This window comes from Leptopilina heterotoma, unplaced genomic scaffold (assembly GCF_015476425.1).
Source record: "Leptopilina heterotoma isolate Lh14 unplaced genomic scaffold, ASM1547642v1 Lhet_7, whole genome shotgun sequence".
Classification (NCBI taxonomy): Eukaryota; Metazoa; Arthropoda; class Insecta; order Hymenoptera; family Figitidae; genus Leptopilina; species Leptopilina heterotoma.
Window position 1 is genome coordinate 628226 of NW_025111161.1, and position 15094 is coordinate 643319.

At 23.9% G+C, this 15094-nt stretch overlaps 1 protein-coding gene and 1 non-coding gene across 3 annotated transcripts in view; both read right to left on the bottom strand.

Moving 5' to 3' along the window:
- Window positions 1-12526, bottom strand: part of LOC122510525 (synaptotagmin-7) — a 405459-nt gene extending 392933 nt beyond the window's left edge. Inside the window, exons 1-2 of one of the 2 annotated variants that reach the window (XM_043625251.1) lie at window positions 12361-12526; window positions 7354-7446 (exon numbers count right to left, since the gene is read on the bottom strand). The gene's annotated coding sequence lies outside the window, so the exon portion shown is untranslated. Of the gene's footprint in view, window positions 1-6443; window positions 6905-7353; window positions 7447-12360 lie in introns of those variants that run through there. The other variant, XM_043625250.1, reaches the window with a different exon arrangement.
- A 568-nt stretch (window positions 12527-13094) lies between these two features.
- On the bottom strand, window positions 13095-13166 carry Trnaq-cug. Its single transcript has one exon. It is a non-coding gene; the product is annotated as a tRNA-Gln (tRNA).
- Between the last annotated feature and the right edge of the window lie 1928 nt (window positions 13167-15094).

The window sequence follows — 15094 nt, forward strand, 5'->3', positions numbered from 1 at the left end:
AAAACTGTAATTTTAAAGTCGCAGGACATAATATTTTTAAAAAATTGAAGCTTGTAGTATATATTCGACTCGGATTCTTAATCCAAATCGTTATTTCGGATTTTTATTTCTAATGATTAAAACTCGTTTTTCAAAAGATAAACGAAATTATCAATTTTTTTTAGCAAAAATCATGACTTTTATATAAAAGTTCTCTAAAAGTATAAAATTTAATATTTTTTGTTTGATTTTTATTTTTTTAATCCGACATTTTTAATTTTTGAAATTTGACTTCAAATTTGCAATTAACAAACCCAAAAACCCCTTAGTAATAAGTTTCAAGCAAATCCGTTAGTAGAAGATTTTAAATATTTTCGTCCGCCATATTCGATCCGCCATTTTGAATTTTAAAAATCTGACTTTAAATTCGTAATCAACGACCCCAAAAACCTTTAAGTAAGTTACGATTATTTTTTTCTAAGTCATATGTTTCGATTGTCAACAACAATTTTTTAAAGTAGCAAAAATTTGAAATTACCTTTGAAAATCTGACTTGGAGTGAAAAAAGTTGATTCGAGTTCAGCATTCTACCTTAGAAACAGGTTTTCGTTGCTCAGATTCAAAACCTTGTAAACGCCTGTGTATAATTATTAATTGCATTAGGATTTCCCATTACGAAAACTTTCGGTGTGCTGTGCTTTAAAAACGATAAGTTATTTGCAAAACCTTCTTTCGAAATTTTATTTTAATTTCACGCTTTAAGGAGAAAAAGCTTTTAACTTTAAAATTGATTCATAAAATGTAGTTTTCTTCCACATCGAAAATATATACATGTTGAGGTAAAAAAAAAAGTATTTTAATATTCTTTCCGACAGTAAATTTTGGCTCTAAACTTTATAATATTACGGTCCCTATTTCCGAGAGATAAGCAAACGCATGGTTACATTAATCGTCTCAAGTTCCTTTCGGTTCTCCTGTTGTTTTGTATATAGTTTAGGTACACGAAGGTTAGTGGTGTTCGTGCCAAATGTTACTAAATACTAAATATAACTATACAGTTACTAAGTAGACTTTAAAGTTCGCTTAAAAGTCTACTTCTCACTTATTTCATAAAATATTGATTGTTGGCTGATTTCTGTGTCTATATATTTAAATGAGCTCAATGGAAATTCTCATTTCTCTATAAATTCCATATTTATATAAGTTTTCAAAAGCATTGATTACTGCATTAATTCTTTGAATAATCTGTGCAATTTAATCTGAACAGATTATTTTAACAAGGAGATCAAAAACTAATTAAAAGTGAATCAAGAGATATATGTCAAATTGTAGAAAAAGAAGAATTGTGGATTTTGATATTACTGTAATGAATTATAGTTTAGACAAATTTCCATTGTAATAGAGTGTATCAATTAATTATTAAATTTATTAATTTCTAAAACATAAACAATAATTTATTTCTATTAATGTTGCAGTATTACGTAAAGAAGAAAGGTTTATGAATGTATTGTGGCTTTTGACCCAGTAGTCCCAGTGAGCAATTACTTTGTTTCTGAACCTTGTTGCACTGCGCTCATATACCTCAATGATTATCCGTTAATTTAAAGTAGAGTATAAAGATAAGCCAATACAGAAACCTTTACAAATTTCTTTCCGTATATTGATTCTTTAAAAATATATATCTAGTAGCATAGAATGTAAAAAATAAAATTTATTTTTTGTACTTCAAATTATACCTTTTGCTGCATTTTTAAAAAGCATGCACCTTATGAAAAGTAATCTTATATTTAGAGAAAAAAATCCTCTTCTAATATCCTTTCAGTATTTCCTCTTAAAACAAGATTATTTAACTCTAATGTATACCTTTATTTTTTGTTTTAATAATGAAAAAAGAATTCTTTCAAAATTTTCCTCTTCAATTAAAATTTTCTATGTTTTAAAATTTAGAAGATTTGATGAAAGGAAAAGGAAAAATATTCACAGTGCACCTAAAAAGTATTATAGGGGAAATAGGGGACTCAAAATTAAAAAATAGGGGACTTTTAGGGGACCATAAAAATTGGTTAAATAAAGATAAAAATATAATTTATTTATACAGGGTTGCCACAAAAATTTAACTTTATTTTTCCCTGACTCAGGCTTCACAGTCTGTCCACTATTTCCTTAAAAGTCCACTTTTTTAATTTTGGCCCCTAAATTTCCTTTTTTTTCGTCGCAGGAAATTAATTATTTTCAATAATTTTTAAGTAATTCTGCAAAAGAATTCAATTATCTTGATAACCAACAAAATTCTTTCCATAAAATCAATTTTTATAAGGATTTTTAATGAAATTTTTTTTCAAAATTCAATTATTTTAATAAATATCAAAACTCTTCTCAAAAATTCAATTATTGTCAAAAATTTTAATTAAATTCTTGGCAAAATTTCAATTATTTAAACAAAATTTAATAAAATACTTTGCACGAATTCAATTATTTTTATAAATTTTAATGAATATCTCGTCAAGAATTCAATTATTTTTATAAATAGCAAAATTTTTCGCCAAAAATTCAATTATTTTCAAAAATTTAAATAAAATTCTTTGCAACATTTCAATTATTTTCAAAAGTTTTTCGCAATTCAATGTTCAAATTTAATTATAGAAAAAATTTGTTGATACAATTCTACGAAAAAATTTTAAGCAAAAAATTTTAAGCAAAAAAATTTTTTTTTTTTTTAATTATTTTCATAAATAATAAAATTTCATTTACGAATTCAATTATTTTCATCGTAGAATTTCCAATATTTTTAATACAATTTTAAATAAATTCCTTGAAAAATGCAATTATTATTAAAAATTTTATTAAAACTTGAGGAAAGAATTCAATTTTAAGAAACATTCAATTATTCAATAAAACAATAAAATTCGTTGCAATAATTCAAATATTTTCATAAAAAAACATTTGATTTATTCGTCGCAGAAAATCAATTATTTTCAAAAATTTTGAAGTAATATTGCAAAAGAATTTAATTATCTTGATAACCAACAAAATGCTCCCCATTAAAATCAATTATTTTAAGGATTTTTAATTAAATTCTTTTCCAAAATTTAATTATTTTGATAAATATCAAAATTCTTCTCAAGGATTCAATTATTGTCAAAAATTTTAATGAAATTCTTAGCAAAATTTCAATTATTTAAACAAAATTAAATAAAATACTTTGCACGAATTTAATTATTTTTATAAATAGCAAAATTTATCGCCGAAAATTCAATTATTTTCAAAAATTTAAATAAAACTCTTTGCAAAATTTGAATTATTTTTAAAAGTTTTTCGCAATTCAATGCTTTTAAATATTTACTATTTTCATAAAATTTATCAACAGATTTGATTATAGAAAAAATTTGTTGATACAATTCTACGAAAAGATTCAATTATTTTCATAAATAATAAAATTTCATTTACGAATTCAATTATTTTCATCGCAGAATTTCAAATATTTTTAATACAATTTTAAATAAATTCCTTGAAAAATGCAATTATTACTAAAAATTTTATTAAAACTCGAGGAAAAAATTCAATTTTAAGAAATATTTAATTAATCAATAAAACAATAAAATTCGTTGCAATAATTCAAATATTTTCATAAGTAACATTTAGTTCGTCGCAGAAAATTAATTATTTTCAAAAATTTTTAAGTAATTTTGCAAAAGAATTCAATTATCTTGATAAACAACAAAATCGCATAAACTGTTTCCACAAAATCAATTATTCTAAGGAATTTTAATAAAATTCTTTTCCAAAATTCAATTATTTTGATAAATATCAAAATTCTTCTCAAGAATTCAATTCTTTTGAAAATTAATAAAATAGTTTGCAGAAGTTAAATTATTTTCAAAATTTTTTAAAAATTCTCGTCAAGAATTAAAATAGTTTTATAAATAGATAGGGAAATTCTTCTCAAGAATTAAATTATTGTTAAAAATTTTTTTAAATTCTTCTCAAGAAGTCAATTATTTTCAAAAATTTTAATAAAATTCTTCTAACGAATTGACTTGTTTTCAAAAATTATTATTTATATTCTTCTCAGGAATTCAATCATTTTTAAAAAATTTAATAAAATTCTTGAAAAAGTTTTAAATTATTTTCAAAAATTGTTATAAAATTCTTGAATATAATAAATTTCATTAAAATTTTAATTAAATTCCTTAAAAAAAATTAAATATTTTCACAAGTTGTTTATATACAATTCTTCGTAAAAATTAAATTTTAAGAAACATTCAATATTATTTATTGTTCTATTTAAATAATTGATTTCTAGTAGAATTAAACTATTGTTTTTCGTACTTTCAACTAACAATTCTGTAGAATTAATTTTTTTGGAAAAAGTTTAATTTAATAATAATTGATGTTATTGATTAAAAGTAGAATTTTATTTAAAAATTCTAGAAAATGTTAATTAAATTAAAATGATAAAAATAATTTTAAAGAAATTACAGTAACAATATTCTTATAATAATAAACTAATGATTTTGGCAGTCGGTCATCTGTAATTATTATAAAACATAAAGAAATGGATCACTCCGAGTCGAAGACTCTATCATTGGTGATAGAAAAAAGTATTTATTGTATATTTAACGGAATTTTTCTCCCTTATTAATCAAACACGTATATACGTACTAGCTGGTAATTCATCCCTCTTTTGTATTAAATTCGAATCCTTGAAATTCTTAGAATTTTCCGAAACGCAATAAACAGGTCGATCTCCCTAACATAAAATTCCCGGACTAATTTATTTTCCACATTTCATGACAAAACGTTATTCTTCACGAGAAAAAAAATGTTAAATTCACAAGGAAGATTATTATTAATTACTTGGGAAAGAAAATTTCGTTAAATTTTTCATGTATTTAGTAAATATTACTATTGAATATCTATAGTGTACATTGAGAAAAAACTTAATTCAGTAATGTCTAAAAACTTTTTTAAAAATTGTTTTCAGGAACTCATTACTCTATGTTGTCTGGACATAAAATTCCTGTTTATAAAGGATTCAGTAGTACCTTATTAAATGTTAATGGTATGAGTTCAGAAAGCAGAGCATGTTGTCTAATTAGAAACTATTATTTAACATTCTTTTTTGTGATTTTAAAAATTAACATTTATCACGAAAAATTAAAAATTAACATTTATCGAGAAAAATTAAAAAAGTTCACTTGTAATTTTTACATTAGTTATTTAACAATTTAGTATTGAATATACACTATAAAAAAAAGGTTCTAAATTAGAGCTGATTTCGGTACTAAAATAGAACCAAATTACGATTTAGTACCAATTTTGGTACTAAATTAGTACCTTTCTTTTTACAGTGTAGAACAAACTGACTATAGTATTAGAGATAAGCACCTAACCAATTATCATTTAGGAGATTATTTTTTAATTATATTTATTTAAAAGAAACAGTGGGTTTTTTGATATTATTTTTAATTATAAAAATTAAAAGCATATGTAACCATATGCCTTTGTTAAATTTTTTTGTTATTATATTTTTTTCTTTTATTGTTTTTTTCTATATATTATTGTTGAAAGTATATTGACAGTATTGCATATTTCTATTATGTTAATCATTGTTTCTATATTATTTGTACTTCTTATCATTTTGGTTATCTTGGTCTTAGAATTATGTAATTAGTCTTAATAATATGTACTTAGTTCTTTGGGGAGCTAGCAGCCCTATATGAACCTTATCTCTTCAAATAAATAAATATTAGATGAAAAATAATTTTATTGCCAAATGTCGTGTAATAATTATTAAATTTTTCACCATTTCGTATTTGATAAATTAATTTTAAAAAAGTAGTCAAAACTAAAATAAATATTCAAATATCTATTTATTTTTCTATATTAAAATATTTTAAATGATTTCAATGCTTCCTTCTATGTTTTGATTTTGAGGAATGGGTAAAATTTATTTTAACACCAAATTATTATTTCAGGTATCTAACAATTTTGAATAGTAGTAATAACAATGTAATGTTAAGAAACGTTTCCTGCTTTATTAATGTTAAGGTCTTTTTTTCTCTTTTCTTTTAAATTCTTGTAAAATGTTAAGAATCATAAAAAACAGCTTTTAAAAGCAAGAGAATAAATTTATATGTATATTGTTATATACATTGTTATATATATTGTTTTTAACATTTGTTATTCGTATATTGTTATTATGTACATTGTACCATAAAATAATAAATTTGGATGATAAATGTTAATCATTAACAACTAAAAGGTCCTAAATTAGAGTTTTTACCTGACTTGGATTAATAGATAATTATTAATCACTTATATGGCTATATTAAGTAGTGACCAAGTGATGACTTCGAAAAATTAAGTTAATTTAAGTCCATTGTCATGAAATGACAATAAATTTTGAAATAAATAAATAAATAATAAATAATAATAAGAGAGAGAAAAGTTTAAAAACGTACTAAGTTAGCTAAGACCTAGGCTCGCTGAAGAAACTTGCTAGATGTTATATGCGGAGAAGAAAATCCGCAAGAGAAGAAATATTCACGTGGCACCTTTTATACGTTCACTCACATCAACATTACAAACAAATCACCGGTAATAAGTCGTTAATATTTTTTTTATTCAATTCACAAATTTAACTTATTCACTATCAATTGTCGAACAATTTTTTTCTAATAGATTCAATGGGAGTAAAAAAAGAAAATAAAGAAAGCACTGTAAGAAAGTCCTTTAAAGATAAGGACTAAAAAAATATCAATGATCAAGTCACAATTAAAACCAACACTTATCCGATTTTAAAATAGAATTTTCTCGAATTTAACATAACTTTTTTTATTCCTCTATAAACTTTCTTTCTTAATGCAAAAGAATTCCGTAAAAGGCAGAATAGGCAACCGCGTGGCAGCCTGTGTCGCGTCGCACTGCTGCTTCGCGGCCGCCAACACCCCCCTAACACTTCTTCTACCTATGAGCTTTTCACCCCCACTATTCTCTGTAATCCTTACAGTTTCTGTACACCCGCGCTCGTACATTGTGGGGAAAACGAGCCGAAAGTCCCATTGGTATGGACACTCGAAACTCATTACAATCGTCACTCTCTGACTTTCGAATTGATCGATATTTTAACAGAATATCATTATAAGGATGTGTGACTGTCAGGTCACTTTATATGGATATTCCCCCTGATTTGTCACGTAAAGTACTAAACTTTTTTTAACTTGATTCAAATATCAGGGGAATAATCAAAAAGTTGACGTCAGTCATTGTCTTCAGAAATTAGTAAAGGGCTTATACTGATCCTCGAAGGCATGTGGCCTGTTTGGCTTCTAATAACCTATGTCATAATTAGATGTTTGTGGTAAGACTCACCTACTGATTTTAAGCTCAGGAATCGAGTAGTAACCTTCATTTCCCCTCATACCCTCGGGAAAGTGGTGAAAACGATGAAAAGCCATGCAAACTCTGCAAAATAAGAATTAAGTTAGAATAATGTGTAAAAATCTATTGATGTTGTTATGATTATTATTATTACAATTACTCTGGGGCATCCTAAAAATATCCTACAAAGCAACAAATTTGGATATCTCAGGATACTATTTGGACGTTATTAGGATATCCTTAATTTGTTTAGGACACTATGAAAACATCCTGTTGTTGAAAAGGATGTTAAGTTAAAAAAATCTTAACATTTAACAAGTGTTTGGTTTCAATAAACAAAAGTATAATTTCAGTATAATTCAAAATATGAAAAAGTCGATTAAACATTATATTACATTGTAGCATCTAAGTTTCCTTATCGATTATACGATCAAAGTACCGCGGCACACACACGAAATCACCTGCATTTTAAGACAGGACTTGTCTTGCCAACTTGAACTTTCTTCACCTGACCAGGATCAATAAATTCAGAACTTAATGGGAATTGTTTATAAACTGCACATTCTGCGGAAAGGAATGAAATATACTGCTGAAAAAAAATTAAATAACGTGCACGAACGAGTTATTATATCTGAACCAGTTTTTGCATGAACAATATATAGATATAAGTCATTGAACGAGTTCAAATTCAAACACGGACGAAATTCTGTTTTAAAATAAAAATTACCCGAAATTTTGAAAACAATGTTTATAACGTTTTTTTTATATATGTAGTACTGGCTACATGTTTGTAGAAGAGGCCATTAAAACAACACAACAACAACGTTCTTTTTAACTAGAAAACATTATATCATAATGGTAGTAGAAGTTCATCAAACATTTTAATTCTTGTATGAATGGCACGTTTCTGTAAGCGCTATTGATCCTCATATATTCGTTTTGATAACTCTCTTGAGTTGATTTCATCATTATAGGTAATGTTAATTTCAAGTAGATTAGCAATTATATTGTCAGAAAAACTCTACTTAATGTAAATCAATTATCGGAATCAAAAGCTTTGTGTTAATATATGTAGTTCGTTTATGGATTGAACAGATGATTATGAAACAGTTTTTATAGAGGCAGTTACTTATTAAAAATCGATTCATAAATAATGTGTTTCAAATATCAAACGGTGTAAGCGATACAGAAATAAACCATTTTTTAATGTAAAATTCATTCATTCTGCATTACCCTAAAGAATATTCTGATTCACTCTAAAAATTATTAGATACTCAAAAAAATGTTTTATTAAATTTATTTACAAATTTCTTCAAAAGTCAAATTATTCGGAAACATCAATAGTTTTATTTAAAATAAATATTTTATCATTTTTTTTTCATTGGAATTAAGATGTTCAAAAATTTCAAATTCAAACCTTTTCAAATTGAACAACTCATAAGAATATTATTATAAAACATAAAAAATGGATCACTCCGAGTCGAAGACTCAGAGTCATCAATTTCTTTATGTTTTATAATAATTAAAGACGACCGACTGACAAAATCATTAGTTTATTATTACAAGAATTTTGTTACTGTAATTTCTTCAAAATTATTTGTATCATTTCAATTCAATTAACATTTTCTAGAATTTTTAATTAAAATTCTACTTTAAATCAATAACATCAATTATTATTCAATTAAACTTTTTCAAAAAAATTAATTCTACAGAATTGTTAGTTAAAAGTACGAAAAACAATAGTTTAATTCTACGAGAAATCAATTATTTAAATATACTAAAATAAATAATATTAAATGTTTCTTAAAATTTAATTTTTCCCAAGAATTGTATTAACGACTTTTGAAATTGTTTCATTTCTTTTGAGGAATTTAATTAAAATTTGAATGAAATTTATTATATTAATAAATTTTATAACAATTTTTGAAAATAGTTAAAAACTTTTTGAAGAATTTTATTAAATTTTTTAAAAATAATTGAATTCTTGAGAAGAATTTTATTAAAATTTTTAAAAATAATTGACTTCAGAAGAATTTTAAAAAAAATTTTGACAATAATTTAATTCTTGAGAAGAATTTCCCTATATCTATTTAATTTATAAAGATAATTTAATTCTTGACGAGAAATTTGAAAAAATTTTGAAAATAATTTAACTTCTGCAAAGTATTTTATTACTTTTTAAAAGAATTGAATTTTTGTGATGAATTTTGATATTTATCAAAATAATTGAATTTTGGAAAAGAATTTCATTAAAGATTCTTGAAATAATTGATTTTATGGGGAGAATAATTTTTTTGGTTATCAAGATAATATTAAATTCTTTTGCAAAATTACTTAAAAATTTTTGAAAATAATTGATTTTCTGCGACGAATTAAATGTTATTTATGAAAATATTTGAATTATTGTAACGAATTTTATTGTTTTATTGAATAATTGAATGTTTCTTAACTTTGAATTCTTTCCTCAAGTTTTAATAAAATTTTTAATAATAATTGCATTTTTCAAGGAATTTATTTAAAATTGTATTAAAAATATTTGAAATTCTGCGATGAAAATAATTGAATTCGTAAATGAAATTTTATTATTTATGAAAATAATTGAATTCGTGCAAAGTATTTTATTAAATTTTGTTTAAATAATTGAAATTTTGCCAAGAATTTAATTACAATGTTTGACAATAATTGAATTCTTGAGAAGAATTTTGATATTTATAAAAATAATTGAATTTTGGAAAAGGATTTAATTAAAAATCCTTAAAATAATTGATTTTATGGGGAGAATTTTGTTTGTTATCAAGATAATTGAATTCTTTTGCAAAATTACTTAAAAATTATTGATAATAATTGAATTCCTGCGACAAAAAAATAGGGGAAATTTTCAAAATAGGGTACACGTTTAGGGGCCAAAATTAAAAAAAGGGGACTTTTAGGGAAATAGGGGACAGACTGTGAAGCCAGTATAGGGAGACAGAAAGGAAATTACTTTCTCTAGTAATAAAATAATTATATTTTAAATGAACATAAGTTATGCATAGATCGATTTCTAAGCAAGTCCATTAATCAATCCCGATTTGTTTCTTAAAAAACCATTTTTGATTTATTAATTTTTTCTGTTTAAGGAGAATGTCTACCTAAATTCAACCCAATATCGCTATCCACAGTTGGGCTGACATTCGTTAAATCAAATCCGCAAGGGAAATTAGATAGTTCCTAGGCTGTACAAATACTGCTTGTTAATGCTTGGAAGCCGTAACTCAACGCATTTAGTTTGCAGACTGCTCTAGCATACGTGATTATAATAAATAGCAATATCTCTAACATTTTGCCTTTTCAAAATAATAAAAATCAAAAATATTGTAAAATACACAAGGTTTACAAAATGTTTCTTTAAAAAACCTCAGCTTATAATAAGAATATTTAGTTTTTAATTTTATTTTATACGTGACTCATTCTCAAGATTGTAATATATTTCCTTCAGGGTTTTAATGAATGTTTTGTCATGTTCATTCATATACAGCCATTTTCTATTCATATACAGCTATTTCTTAATGTTGTCTTTTGTTTACCGTGTTTAGCGGATTTCATAAATGAAACATGCAGACCAGAATAGAAATTTAAATAGAATTGATTCTTAAATCGACATTGTAAGAAACTACATAGAGACGAATTTAAGTAAAATACTGAAGTTCGCATAAATAAAATATCACGAAACTTTTGCTGAAAATTTTTTACTATTCTATCAAAAATCGATTCTCAAAATACGTTTATATTGTTGTTTGTCTTTAGACGAATTCGGGAAATAAAATCTCATGAATAGCATGACTTCCGTTTACAAAAGCAACCGAAGTAAAGGTGTTAAGAAACCGATTAGAGCTATAAGCTCCTCAAAGCTTCTTGCTATCAGAGGTCTATAACTGGATCCTTATTGAAATCTTAAAGGCATTCCGATAGTATATTGAGATTCAACTTTAGAATAGAATAAGCTTTTTTTAGTTGAAAAGTATTAAAAAAATTGTGTTTCTTTAAACTTTTAAAACTTTTTGCTTCCTTACTCCCTAAATCTGAACAGAAAATTCATTTTTTGTAGTTTCTTTTATTTCAATCGAATAAATTTAATTTTTCCAAGAAATTGAATTAAAAATGTATTGACAATAATACTTAAATTCTAATAAATAAATTATAAAGAAGGCTTTTTAAAACAATTGAATTTCTTTGATGAATTTTAATAAAATTTTTAAGAATAATTACATTTTTTGAGAAATTCCATTTAAATTGTAGAAATTGTATTAAAAATAATTGAAATTCTGCGATGAGTTTATTATTTATGAAAATAATTGAATCTCTGTAAAAAAATTTGATTATTTATGAAAATAATAAATTTAATTCTTGTGAAGAAATTTATAAAGAATTTGTAAATAATAGAATTCCTGTGAAATTTTTATTTAATTAATTCATTAAAAACTGAAATTATACAAAATTTCAAATTAAAACCTCTTGAAGTTTATTTATCCAGGAAAATTGTAAACGCAACTCTTTTAAAATTGAATTAATTTTGAAATATTTTAAGAAAAGTTAGATTTATCAAGAATAAGCACAATAACATTAAAAAAAACAATAATTTTCCAGGATTTCGATCAAAATTTCCTGACTTTTCAAGGTTTATAAAATTGCCTGACATTTCCAGATTGCGTGGCAATCCTGATTGATGTCAATAAATGATCAAACTGACCATTTTACATAGGATGCTTACCTATTGTACATAATAGGTAGATTTTGTGAAAAGTATTTTAAAAATTTGTTAGAAAATGTTTGTTTACCTATTTCACGTCATTTAAACCAGTAAATACCGTCTCTGTTTGGCGATAATTGCAAGTCTCACATAATAACCTAGAAATTTCAGAGATCTTCCAAAACACTCTTATTATTGCTATTGTTCTCAACACTTAACAATTCAACATGTATAATTTAAATAATGTTTCATTAAACAATTTTCCTCACCTTTTTACTTCTATGTATTGCCTATAAGTTATAAATAAACACAATAACATTGTAAACAGTGGTATTTAACACTATCGAGTAATGCATTGGCAGCCATTGATCGATATCACATTTCGCGCACGCGTATCACTAACACCGTTCTTTTCAGACTGCATAAAAGCTGAAAAGCAGTCTTAAGGTCATTTGAAAAATTATTAAGTCACGTTTTACAATACAAATATTCCCACTATATCTAATTAATGAAGTTTTGAATATTCTTTAATGAAAATTTTTGGAAAACGTTTATAACATTGTAGATTATGGCCCTTACGTGCAAGTTGATTGGATTTTTAAGTTAAAACTTTAATTTTAATATCTTTATAAATTACCTAGCCTTGGGTTTTGAATTTTTTACTTTTTTTATTTGAGAATTTAATAACTTTTATTTTTGTCCTTTGATAAACTACATGAATTGTGAATGCAAAAAAGGTAAATTACAAACATTGATGAATTTGTTCTTGTGGCAATTAAAATATACGTTTCATAAAATATTAATAAAAAAATGTAATACGATTATTATTACATATATATAGTTAAAACAATAATAATACTAACAATAGTAATAATAATAATAATAATAATAATAATATAATAAATTTTAACAAAAATAATAATAAAAAATAAACTATCAACTTCGATACTTATTAAAATAATCCAATGTTTGCAAAAAAATGGTTTATTTCTACAAAAAATTTAGGCTCCACCGAGACTTGAACTCGGATCGCTGGATTCAGAGTCCAGAGTGCTAACCATTACACCATGGAGCCAGATAATTTTCGGGAGTTTAGACTATTTCTTAACGTGATATTGGAAAAAGGCCTGCGCATCCTTTTACAATTGCGAGCAATAAACGCATGTCAACAGTAATGTATAAATATCCGAGATTAATTTTCAATTACTTTTATTTAAAATAATTACCATTAATAAATTTTTCAACCTTTTATGTATTTTTACAATGAATTCAATTATCAATTATCAAACTTTTCTCTACTTCGAAGTTTATATTATTTTCTAAAAAAATTCACCAATATTTACTAGTAAATTATGGTAAATTATATTACAAGTACATAAAAAGTTGAAAAAAGAAATTTTTGATTGAAGAAAATAAATGAAAAATCCGGAAGTGAAAGTAATTTTTAAAAAATTTTCTTTTATGTATAGAAAAGGTCGGAGCTATTCACGATTATGGAATACGAGAATATATTTTCTTTTGCAAATAGAACAGTCGCTAGTCAAGTAAAATATGCAAATGATTGTGGATGAATTGGAGCAAACGGAATTTCTCCAATGCGTATCGATACTTATTTTTTAAAAAAATCTACTCTATTCCCACGAGTAACTAAATTGAAAAACCAATCTTATTATAACACTTTTTATAATATCCTTTGACGATGTCTTTAACAGTTTATTGCAGAAAATTGAACACGAAATAACATTAATATTTCAAAAAACTAAATTTAAAATTAAATGTTACGAAAATTTTGATTTTAAAATATAATAATTAAAATTCATATTAATAAACTACAAGGTACGAATCAGTTTTTAGAAAAAATGTTATAATCTGAAAATCTCTAAATAAATAAAATATAAAAACTACGTAAATATTAATAAAATATTTTTTAATAACCAAGTAGAAAAATCAATAAAGTGAAAAGTAAACAAGTAAACATAAAATATTTATTTTATAAACAACATCTATGCAGATATTAAAATACCAAAAAAGTAAATGTACATCTAGAAGTTAAATTATTATTTTATTAAATTTGTATTCAAATAGTTGAAAATATTTAAATAAAAAGAAAATAGAATTTCAATTTCTTCTTCAGGGTTTAATTTCGAATAAAATAAATATTATTTCCATTAACCAGTCAGAATGAGAGAACTTCAGCTTGGCAAATCAGCCAATACTTGATGACACGCCAATATTTGAAGAGCTTGAGGATACAAAACCACATTAAAAATCAAACTTCCATTTGAAAATCCTCTAGAATTAAAAAGCAATTTTACGATAAAACTTCTTGTTACAATTTCAAACTTAAATATTTTAAAAGATAATACAATCTGCTCCTTTAGATCATAAAATTATAACTGGAGGGACAAAAATGTTTATATTACAATTTTCAAATTCCGGATTTTCATGTTCTTGATTGTTTCTAAAGTAAATATTAAACTTTATTGATTATTATAATTGAAATATTTTTCAAATATATATCAAATTTCGAGAAAGTATGAAAAAAACACAAAAAAAATACATTTTTTTTTCTTAACATGAATAAATATTAAAATACGAGCGATAAATAAAAAAATTACAAAAAATATGTAAATTAAAATTTTCCAAACGAGATAGAAATATTTTAGAAAAATAAAAATATTTTCATAAAGTTTGAAAAAATAACCTCAGAAACTAAAAATTTTAATTGATAAGTAAATTTCAATTGACATTTTTTGTATTTTATGAACCTGCGTTCATAAAATTAAAAAAAAAAATGCATCTTCATAGATGTGAGAAATAAAAAAATGTTTTTACAGCTTAAATTCTTGAAAAGTTCATGTATTTTAAAAATAAAAAATTTTAAAAAAAATTTTTTTAAATTAAAACATGTTTAACTAAAAAATTAAAAAATGAATTCTAAACCCATGCATTTTTTTAAAGTATTTATAAAATAAAAACAATGTTGGATTCCAAAATAAAATA